The 11,865-nt window shown below is 43.6% G+C and overlaps 1 pseudogene; it reads left to right on the top strand.

The window, feature by feature from the left end:
- Positions 1 to 2,017: 2,017 nt before the first annotated feature.
- LOC111972625 (serine/threonine-protein kinase Nek2-like) lies at positions 2,018 to 9,741 on the top strand (annotated as a pseudogene).
- The last annotated feature ends 2,124 nt before the right edge of the window (positions 9,742 to 11,865 follow it).

Here is an 11,865-nt window from a genome sequence, read left to right as displayed (position 1 = left end):
CGTGGACGTCAGAAACACCCCCCTATCTACATGACTTGAACGCAGTGGAGAAGGTTGGAAAGCTACAAGTTCCTGGCGTACACACTCACTGACAAACTGAAATGGACCACCCACACAGCAGTGTGGTGAAGAAGCGCAACAGAGCCTCTTCAACCTCAGGAGGCTAAAGAAATTTGGCTTGGCACCTAAAACCCTCACAAACTTTTACAGATGCACAATTGAAAGCATCCTGTCGGGCTGTATCACCACCTGGTACGGCAACTGCACCGCCCACAACCGCAAGGCTCTCCAGAGGGTCGGTCTGCCCAACGCATTACCGGGGCAAACTACCCGCCCCTCCAGGACACCTACAGCACCCGCATGTCCGAGGAAGGCCAAAAAGATCATCAAGAACATCAACCACCGAGCCACTACCTGTTCCACCCGCTATCATCCAGAAGGTGAGGTCAGTACAGGTGCAGTCAAAGCTGGGACCGGAGAGACTGAAAAACAGCTTCTATCTCAAGGCATCAGACTGTTAAACAGCCATCACTAGCACATTAGAGGCTGCTGCATATAGACTATAAATCATTGGCCACTTTAAGGAATGGAACACTAGTCACTTTAATAATGTTTACATATCTGGCATTACCATCTCATATGTATATACTGTATTCTATACTATTCTATGGTATCTTAGTCACTTAATGTTATACATATCTGGCATTACTCATCTTCATATGATATACTGTTTTCTATACTATTCTACTGTATCTTAGTCCGTCCACTCTGACATCGCTCATCTATATGTATATAGTATTAATTCATTCCTACTGTACGATTTGTGGTTATTGCGGTATATGTTGTGTAATTTGTTAGATATTACTTGTTAGATATTACTGCACTGTCAGAGCTAGAAGCAGAAGCATTTTTGCTACACCCGCAATAACATCTGCTTAATCACGTGTAGTGACCAATACAATTTGATTTGAACAGAATAGAATAATGCCTGGTGCCACAAATTAATAATGTATTGACTAGGTCTATACTATCCAGTGTCAATAAAAAATACCATGACTTTGTGAACTATACAAGTATTTTGTCACGTTCTGCCTTTATTTTCCTTTGTTTTGTCTTTGTTAGTATGTCAGGGCGTGAGTTGGGGTGGGCAGTTCTATGTTGTCTGTTTCTATGTGGGTTTTCTAGTTTGGCCTGATATGGTTCCAGCCCTACGTATGGTGTCTCCCATACGTGTCATAGCCCAGTGCGGCTGATCCACCTCGCCGCACTGGCATGGCCACGGGGAGTATTCAGCCAGTACGGTTGGGCAGGCTCGGTGCTCGAGACCTGTAGTGGCCTCCACGGGCCGGTCTATCCGGTGCCTTCTCCACGCACCAGTCCGCCTGTGGCAGCTCCTCGCACCAGCCAGCGACCACCAGTGCCAACACCACGCCACCAAGCTTCCTGTGCATCTCCAGAGTCCAGTACGCCCTGTTCCTCCTCCCCGCACTAGCCAGTCTCTCTCTTTGTTTCCTGAAGTCCACGATCATCTCCTTTGTTTTGTTGACGTTGAGTGAGAGGTTGTTTTCCAGGCACCACACTCCCAGAGCCCTCACCTCCTCCCCGTAGGCTGTCTCGTCATCGTTGGTAATGTTCTATTCGGTTCTGTTCTACTCTATTATGTTCTGTTTTGTTCTATTCTAACTTGCATAGATGGACAAGGTGTACTTTGATAGAATAGTTATCAATGTGTGGCACCACTCAGGCAATTACTTGTTGTTATTTACATGGAGGTGGTCACCTTGGGGGAGGATAAAAGTACAGTTTTCTTTTACTGCCACCTTGTGGTGAGATTATAACACACAGAGTAGTGTAATCAGTAAGGGAAGATTTTAGATTTCTACATTGGGTTCTGTGATGTTTTTTAAAATTACATGAGTACATTTTAATTTTGACATGCATATCAATTTAAAAGATTCCTTCTCTTTAAACACYCGCGCCAGATCTTACGGGTGTCAGATGCTTAGCAACCTGCAGGTTGTATCTTAATTACAGCCAATCAGAATATTCTAAATGCGGACCAAACACATTGAAGAATTCAGGCACCAATTTTAAACCGTCATCTACACAAATCACTGTAACTTATAAATAAGTGATCGAAGATATATTGCTAACATTATTTAACGAAAGAAAACGAACAAAATATTTCCATTGCGAGAGTAAAGTTGTTGCTCTCCTTCGCTGAACACCTGCAACTAGTACGTTAGCTAAGTACAGTAACGTTACAGTAAGCTACAGTAGTTACCTTGGATGCAAACTTTGCATTTAGCTAGCTAGCTTCGCCAACATGCCATCTCGTGTTGACGATTATGAGGTGTTGTATACCATAGGATCAGGGTCTTATGGCAAATGTCAGAAAATACGGAGGAAATCTGATGGGAAGGTAAGCGTTTTGCTTTTTACAGCGTGCACTGTACTGTACCTAGCTAGCTAACGTTAGAAGCTAGTGTAAATGTAACGTAGCTACCTGTTTACAGTAACGTTAGCGAATATATGGTTCGACTTAGTGTAGCTAACGTTATGCTTACTAGCTAACTTTAGCTAGCTAGTTAACGTGAGTTAACATGGCCACTAGCTTAATAAACTCAACTCCATTGAGTTCACTAAGTAAGCCACCAGGCCAGGCACGTTTGCCTCTGGGCTCTTGAGCCAAAAAGGGGTTCCAAAAATTACCTCATTAAACAGAAAGGTGCACACCAGACCTCCCGATATCTATGAACAAAACAAAATCATAAGCTATGTTGTTTACCCAAAACTGAGGATTTGGTGTCATACAGCATTTGATGTAAAACACGTAACGTTAGCTGGTTAGTACCTAGCCTTACATTTACATTTACGTCCATTTAGCATAGACGCTCTTATTCCAGAGCGACTTACAAATTGGTGCATTCACCTATGATTATCCAGTGGAACAACCACTTTACACTAGTGGCAATCTAACTCTTTTAAAGGGGGGGGGGGGGGGTTAGAAGGATTACTTTATCCTTCCTAGGTATTCCCTAAAGAGGTGGGGTTTCAGGTGTAGCCTTCAATGTTATGTTTATTTGCCATCTTTAAAGTATGTTCCCAACATAGCATGTTATTCCATGCATTTGCTGTGAAACCTTAGAAATTAAATTATAATTTGGCCAATCAATAAATGCTTAGTTTTGTGGTGTTTGGATTTCATCATAGATTCTAGTTTGGAAGGCGCTGGACTAACGGCACAATGCTGAGAGCGAGAAGCAAAATGCTGGTGTCCGAGGTCAACCTCCTCCGTGAACTGACGCATCCAAACATTGTGAGAATATTATGACCGCATCATAGACCGGACCAAACAACACTGTACATCGTCTATGGAGCACTGCAAAGGCGGCGACCTCTCCCAGCCCTCATCACCAAGATGCATCAAAGAAAGGTGTTGTTTTTGTACGGTCGTGTTTACCTTGTCTATGTATACCAGTCATTCGTAAATATTCAGACCCCCTTCCCTTTTTCCACATTTTGTTACGTAAGCCTTATTCTAAAATGTATAAAAATTGTTTTAAAAAATACACAGAATACCCCATAATGACAAATCGAAAACAGTTTTTAGAATGTTGGCAAATGTAGTAAAAATAAACAAATGCCTTATTTACATAAGTATTCAGACCCTTTGCTATGAGATTTGAAATTGAGCTCAGTGCATCCTGTTTCCATTGATCATCCTTGAGATGTTTCCACAGCTTGATTAGTGTCCACCTGTTTGTAAATTCAATTGATTGGACATGATTTGGAAAGGCACACACCTGTCTAAATAAAGTCCCACTGTTGACAATGCATGTCAGACCAAAAACCAAGCTTGAGGTTAAAGGAATTGTCGGTAGAGCTCCGAGACAGGATTGTTGTCGAGGCACAGATCTGCAGCATTGAAGGTCCCCAAGAACACAGTGGCCTCCATCATTCTTAAATGACTTCCTAGAGCTGGCCACCCGGCTAAACTGAGCAATCGGGGGAGAAGGGCCTTGGTCAGGGAGGTGACCAAGAACCCGATGGTCACTCTGACAGAGCTCCAGAGTTCCTCTGTGGAGATGGGAGAACCTTCCAGAAGGACAACCATCTCTGCAGCACTCCACCAATCAGGCCTTTATGATAGTGGCCAGACGAAAGCCACTCCTCAGTAAAAGGCACATGACAGCACGCTTGGAGTTTGCCAAAAGGAATCTAAAGAACTCTCAGACCATGAGAAACAAGATTTTCTGGTCTGATGAAGCCAAGATTGAACTCTTTGGCCTGAATGCTAAGCGTCACGTCTGAAGGAAACCTGGCATCATCCCTATGGTGAAGCATGGTGGTAGCAGCATCATGCTGTGGGGATGTCTTTCAGGGACTGGGAGACTTGTCAGGATCAAGGGAAAGATAAACGGAGCAAAGTACAGAGAGCTTCTTGATGAAACCTGCTCCAGAACGCTCAGGACCTCAGACTGGGGCAAAGGTACACCTTCCAACAGAACAACAACCCTTAGCACACAGCAAGACAACGCAGGAGAGTCTATGAATGTCCTTGAGTGGCCCAGCCAGAGCATGGACTTGAACCAGATCAAACATCTCAGGAGAGACCTGAAAATAGCTGTGCAGCGACGCTCGCCATCCAACCTGACAGAGCTTGAGAGGATCTGCAGAGAAGAATGGAAGAAACTCCCCTAATACAGGTGTGCCAAGCTTGTAGCGTTATACCAAAAAAGACTCAAGGCTGTAATCGCTGCCAAAGGTGCTTCAACAAAGTACTGAGTAAAGGGTCTGAATACTTATATAAATGTGATATTTCCGATATTTTATAAATTTGCAAACATTTTATTATTTTTTAACTGTTTTTTTGCTTTGGAGCACTGTGTTTAGATTGATGAGGGGAAAAAATGACGTAAATCAATTTTGGAATWAGGCTGTAATGTAACAAAATGTGGAAAAGGTCAAGGGGTCTGAATACTTTCCAAATGCACTGTACATATCTCCAATGGCCATCCCTCTCTGACACCTAGGTAGCGAACGGCGGCTACCCACCCTTTGTGGGTGTTGAACACTGGCCTCCCAGCCTGTAGGCAAACTCTTAGGGTTGGCATGACTAAAAAAAAAAATACAAATTGCATTTGGCGTGGTAACTCTGTGCATGTTGTGTTCCTGCTGGCCAGGTGTTACTTGGAGGAGGAGTTCATCATGCGAGTCATGGCACAGCTCACTCTTGCACTGAAGGAGTGTCATCGCCGGAGCAATGGTGGGGCCACAGTGCTGCACAGAGATCTCAAGCCCGCGAATATCTTCCTGGATGTCAAGCAAAATGTCAAGCTCGGTGACTTTGGTCTCGCACGTATCCTGAACCATGACACCAGTTTCGCTAAGACTTTCGTCGGAACCCCTTACTACATGTCGCCTGTGAGTCAATAGCAAAGGCCATCATACAATTGGGAATCCTATGAATATGGTTTTAAAAGTCAAACTTTTTTTTCAACCAGATACTCTGGTTTTCTTTCTTTTTTTAACACATATTTATTGGATTTGGGTAAATTATAAAGTAGTTTGACAACTGTTTGAAAGCATTTAAATTATATCAAACTCAATCATTTATCTTTTCCAGTGATGAAGACATGGTGTCTCATGGTTTGGTGGAGAATGCAAAATGGGTCAACTTTGAGCACCTATTTCCTGAATGTTTTGGCATTCAGGTCCAAAATGTCACTTTCTGACCACTTCTTCCATGGACAAACATGTATGGAAAGTTATGTTTAAATCAAAAGGGATGCTGTCAAAAAGTGATGCAATTCATATGGATTTGCCCATTTTCAAACAGGACAATCAACATAATTGGTACAGAAAAAGAAAAAAATACAACACCCCCTCCCTCCCTCCCCATACTCAAGTTTTCTAATCAATCTGTCCATGTGTGGACAATTCCATATTTTACAGGAACAAATTAATCGCATGTCCTACAACGAGAAATCGGATATCTGGTCCCTGGGATGCTTGTTGTATGAACTCTGTGCCTTATCGTAAGTTACCTTACCGGTCATCTATATTCTTACTAAATATCCCTCAGTCAATGCCTTAGACTACAGTCTGACGCATGTTTCTTCCATCAAGTCCTCCTTTCACAGCTTATAACCAAAAAGAGCTGTCAGAGAAGATCCGAGAGGGGAAGTTCAGGAGGATCCCCTACCGCTACTCAGAGGAGCTGAACACACTCCTGTCCAGAATGCTCCATTTAAAGGTTTGGAATATGTTTCACGGCACAGAAAATCTCCATCTAAAGTTCAAGTCATCTTGTGAGCAACTCCTCACTGCAGCATACCTGCTGAGGAGATTATTATTTGTCTCCATCTCCAAGCACATTACTATGCTCAAAATACAATTTCAATGTCAAGAGATTTTAATCCCTCCTGCCCACCATTCTACTCTTTGTTGATTTGACTGTTGTTGTGCCTCGTTGCCAGGACTACCTGAGGCCCTCGGTGGAGTCCATTCTCCAGAGCAGCCTGTTGGTGGACGTGGTCGCCGATGAGCAGAGGAAGATGCAGGCGCGCAACTGGAGGAGGTCGGCTGATCCAGAGAACCCAAAGCCAGCCGGGTCTTCAACCTCCCCGACCGCTGCGGAGCTGAGGCTCAAGGAGCAATTGCTGCGGGAGAGGGAGAAGGCCCTAAAGGAGCGCGAGGAGAGGCTGGAGCGTGAGTGTTTACCCTTATCAAATCAAGATCAAATCAAATTTATTTATATAGCCCTTCGTACATCAGCTGATATCTCAAAGTGCTGTACAGAAACCCAGCCTAAAACCCCAAACAGCAAGCAATGCAGGTGTAGAAGCACGGTGGCTAGGAAAAACTCCCTAGAAAGGCCAAAACCTAGGAAGAAACCTAGAGAGGAACCAGGCTATGAGGGGTGGCCAGTCCTCTTCTGGCTGTGCCGGGTGGAGATTATAACAGAACATGGCCAAGATGTTCAAATGTTCATAAATGACCAGCATGGTCAAATAATAATAATCACAGTAGTTGTCGAGGGTGCAGCACCTCAGGAGTAAATGTCAGTTGGCTTTTCATGGCCGATCATTAAGAGTATCTCTACCGCTCCTGCGGTCTCTAGAGAGTTGAAAACAGCAGGTCTGGGACAGGTAGCACGTCCGGTGAACAGGCCAGGGTTCCATAGCCGCAGGCAGAACAGTTGAAACTGGAGCAGCAGCACGGCCAGGTGGACTGGGGACAGCAAGGAGTCATCATGTCAGGTCTTCCTGAGGGATGGTCCTAGTGCTCAGGTCCTCCGAGAGAGAGAGAGAGAGAGAGAGAGAGAAAGAAAGAGAGAAAGAGAGCATACTTAAATTCACACAGGACACCGGATAAGACAGAAGTACTCCAGATATAACAAACTGACCCTAGCCCCCCGACATCAGGATTAAGCTTAATTTTGTTCCTAATTGAAACTTCAATTCACTTAAATTGACTGAATTGAAAACTGATTCAACCCCAACCCTGGTCCCTATAATGTCAGAGTCACAGATGAGACCCCTCTGGTGTTGGAACACGGATGTTTTTTTAATCAGTGTTGCTTGGTGTGGACTGCTGAAACATTTATAATGATTGTTGTTTGTAGTCAATGTGTCACTGGCTATGCTACTGAGTGTATATAGACTGAATTGTTTGTAATCTGTGGAATTGTTATGCTGTAACTCTGGTGAATTAGGCTTTCATTGTAAATAAGAATTTGTTCTTGACTGACTCGCCTAGTTAAATAAAATATATATATTCCTCCTACAGAGCGCGAGCAGGAGCTTTGTGTTCGCGAGAGACTATCGAATGAGAAGCTTGCCAGGTAAAACAAAGCTCCCTTGGATCACTTCACTTGAAATGGAGCAAACTGCTGTTTTAATGTCACAKTAGACTAAATGCTAAGGCTTTAATCCTCCAAGATGTGTTAATGCTACTTTCCTTCACGCTTTGCTGTCATAATCGCATTCCTTGCTATAAAACTGCAAGAGGGTTGGCTATACTCTATTTTGACTCCCAACAATTTATTTTAATTTCAGAGCGGAGAGTTTGTTGAAGAGCTGCAACCTGGTAAAACAGCAGAAGACCCTGCCACCACTCTATTCCAATGACATGGGTATGGGTGTCAAGCGAAAAGGGAGGATACGTGATTTTGCTTCTTTATTGGAGTTGAACAATATGATATAGGGTAGCCATGTTTTCAGATCAAATAAAGGGGAGGGAACACATTTAGGTCACTTTAAGACACCTGTGTTTATCTCTGGGCAAATTACGAACTTGAGAATTGTTTTGGCAACCTGACTAATCACTGAGGCATCATCCTACATATTATGGGAGGGTATTTTATCGGCAAATAAAGTAGCGCTCAATAAAACCTTTTCAACATGTGTAACTTTTTTCCATCTTGGCCCCTTAGATGTGGGAGAGGAGAATGTCCCCCCTGAAAAGAAGGTCAGTTTTGCCGGAGACAGCAAAGAGAACCAAAGGCCTGATCAGAAGCAGAGTGAGAAGAGCCAGGAGCTGGGGCTGAAGAGGAGGCTGCAGGCAGCCAACCTGCGGGTCCAGGCCCTGGAGGAGGTGGAGAGGAACTACCAGCTCAAGAGCAGGCAGATCCTAGGCATCCGCTAGCACCAGGAGAGCCTGCTGCTTAGGGCCTGATTATCAGTGTCATGTGAATGGATGTCTGAGCTATGTCCCAGAAGCTACTGGTCTCTGCTCAGTCTTTCTGACTAATAGAGAGTTTAAGAGCTACTGAAAGCTAGTGGTCATACCCTTTAGGGAAAATATGTAGCTTTAATTTATTTGTATCATATTGTGAGTGATTTGTACTGTGATGAAATTGCTAAATATTGGATACCAAATATATGTTTTTTTAGTGGTGTGTGTGTTTTTTCCACCTCGACATTTCAAATGTGTCGATGTTAGACTGAATTAAACTGAAGTTATGATGCTTTGTACATACTGTGGCATTAAAAACATATCACAAGGGCTGTGTTGGTACAGTATCCAGAGATGTATTAATGGGTGTACACTCCCACATACACTGCTGGAAATATGTAAATGTTTTGCAAATATGAGTTTAGGAATTGGGAAGGGTTGGCAAATGTTGAGGCCACTGTTTTCTGTTAAAAATAGACACTGGTGACCCAACAAATGTCTGTTTCGGTGGAATTGTTACCTGATTGACATTTGTCCTTTGTGCTTTATTGTTCTTTTGCCCTTGGCATGTCTCCTGTTATTCATCTCAAATGGGCATTTTGGTTAGGCCTACATGATGGTCAGCTCTTGCTACACTTTTCTAAATGTTTAATTTTATGTTCTCAGCAGTTTGCAAAGAAATGTGACCATGTAAATTATTTGGGAATATAACATGTAAGGGTGAGTGCCCTCTTGTAGAGGAAGCTATGTCAGAGATTGATTATTGTTGAAGAATGTACATTCTCTTTATTTCTAAATGAAAGATTTACGTTACATGCAAGTGATCTCATTCTCACCTTGTAAGGTTTATCTGTTGATTGAGTACGGTTACATGCACACAATAATGCAATTTTTGTGGATAGTCAAATTAATATAATAGTTTGATTAAAACGTTTACATGCTTTGCAAGAATAACGACTACCCTAATAATCCTGTTTACATGGACGCATCTGAAATCAGGCTACCAGACGGCACTCTGATAAATGCAGAATGTCGATCAAAATAAACGTTCTTAACACAGCGATCATGTTATTTTTGGAAGCATATATGATTCTGAGTTCGGACATGTAAAATGTGTATGTGAAAACTACTTCTTAGACGCATACATTCAGTTCGGAACTAATTTCACTTGCACTAAAGTGGGAGGCTCGCTCCGGCTGTCGCTAGCACATGCGGAGATCAAATGCACAATACAGTGCGGGTAGGCTACCTACATTATGAGATGAATATGGATAAGAGCGATATTATTTGGATTTGTTAAACTGCAGCCAAGCATCGATCTTCATGTCACCAGAATAAGACAGTCGATATTTATTGGAAAGGAGCATCAAGCTCATTACTTTGCACATTCACCACCCTGTGATGTTCATAATTTATTCCCTCTAGCCAAATACAGGGTTTCCAAAACTCGGGCATGGGGCCCACTCTGGATGCACATTTTGTTTTTCGCCCTAGCACTACACAGGTGATTCAAATAAAGCTTTGATTATTTTAATCCACTGTGAAGYGCTAGAGCAAAAACCAAAACGTGCATCATGTGGAACGAACAAATTTGTCGACATTTATAAAATTGTAGCAGCGTTTCATGTTTCCATCAGCCCGGTCGTGACTTTTTTCATGAATCAGGTGGCGCAGCAAAGCACTGAATCTCAGTGCTAGAGGCGTCACCACAGACCCAGGTTCGATCCCGGCCTGTATCACAACCGGCCGTGATTGGGAGTCCCATAGGGCCGCGCACAATTGGCACAGCGTCGTCTGGGTTAGGGGAGGGTTTGGCCGGGGTAGGCCATCAATGTTAAATAAGAATGTGTTCTTAATTGTCTTTCCTAGTTGAATAAAAATGAATCAGCATGAAACGGTTGGATGAAAATTTGCATATTTTCTCTATGGGGATTTTAGAATATTCGCATGAMAATATGTCGCCAATTGGATGGAACCCTAGCTATAGATATACACTCTATATACAAAAGTATGTGGGCACCCCTTCAAATTATTGGATTCGGCTATTTCAGGCACACCTGGAGTGACAGGTGTATAAAATCGAGCACACAGCCATGCAATCTCCATAGACAAACATTGGCAGTAAAATGGCATTGCTGAAGAGCTCAGTGACTTTCAACGTGGCGCTGTCATAGGATGCCACCTTTCCAACATGTCAGTTTGTAAAATGTTCTGCCCTGCTAGAGCTTCCCCGGTCAACTGTAAGTGCTGTTATTGTAAAGTGGAAACGTCTAGGAGCAACAATCGCTCAGCCGCGAAGTGGTAGGCCACACAAGCTCACAGAACGGGACCACTGAGTGCTGTAGCACATAAAAATGGTCTTTCCTTGGTTGCAACACTCACTACTGATTTCCAAACTGCCTCTGGAAGCMASGCCAGCACAATAACTGTTTGTCGGGAGCTTCATGAAATGGGTTTCCATGGCCATGCAGCCGCACACAAGTCTAAGATCACCATGCACACTGCCATGCGTCGGCTGGAGTGGTGTAAAGCTAGCTGCCATTGGACTCTGGAGCAGTGGAAACACGTTCTCTGGAGTGATGAATCTTGCTTCACCATCTGGCAATCCGAAGGACGAATCTGGGTTTGGCGGATGCCAGGAGATCACTACCCGCCCGATCGCTACCTGCCAACTGTGAAGTTTGGTAGAGGAGGAATAATGGTCTGGGGCAGTTTTTCATGGTTCGGGCTAGGCCCCTTAGTTCCAGTGAAGGGAAATCTTAATGCTACAGCATAAAATTACATTCAAGAAGATTCTGTGCATCCAACTTTGTGGCAAGTTTGGGGAACGCCCTTTCCTGTTTCAGCATGACAATGCCCTGTGCACAAAGCGAGGTCCGTACAGAAATGGTTTGTCGAAGTAGGTGTGGAAGAACTTGACTGGCCTGCACAGAGCCCTGACCTCAACCCCATCGAACACCTTTGGGATGAATTGGAACGCCAACAGCGAGCCATGCCTTATCGCTTTAAGCAAGTCCCCGCAGCAATGTTCCATCTAGTGGATAGCTTTCCCAGAAGAGTGGAGGCTGTTATAGCAGCAAAGGGGGGACCAATTCCATATTAATGCCCATGATTTTGGAATGAGATATTCAACGAGCAGGTGTCCACATACTTTTGGTAATCTAGTGTACTCTAGATGTAAAA

Source organism: Salvelinus sp. IW2-2015, linkage group LG14, assembly GCF_002910315.2.
Source record: "Salvelinus sp. IW2-2015 linkage group LG14, ASM291031v2, whole genome shotgun sequence".
NCBI classification, from domain to species: Eukaryota; Metazoa; Chordata; class Actinopteri; order Salmoniformes; family Salmonidae; genus Salvelinus; species Salvelinus sp. IW2-2015.
This window is presented reverse-complemented; position numbering and strand designations above follow the sequence as displayed.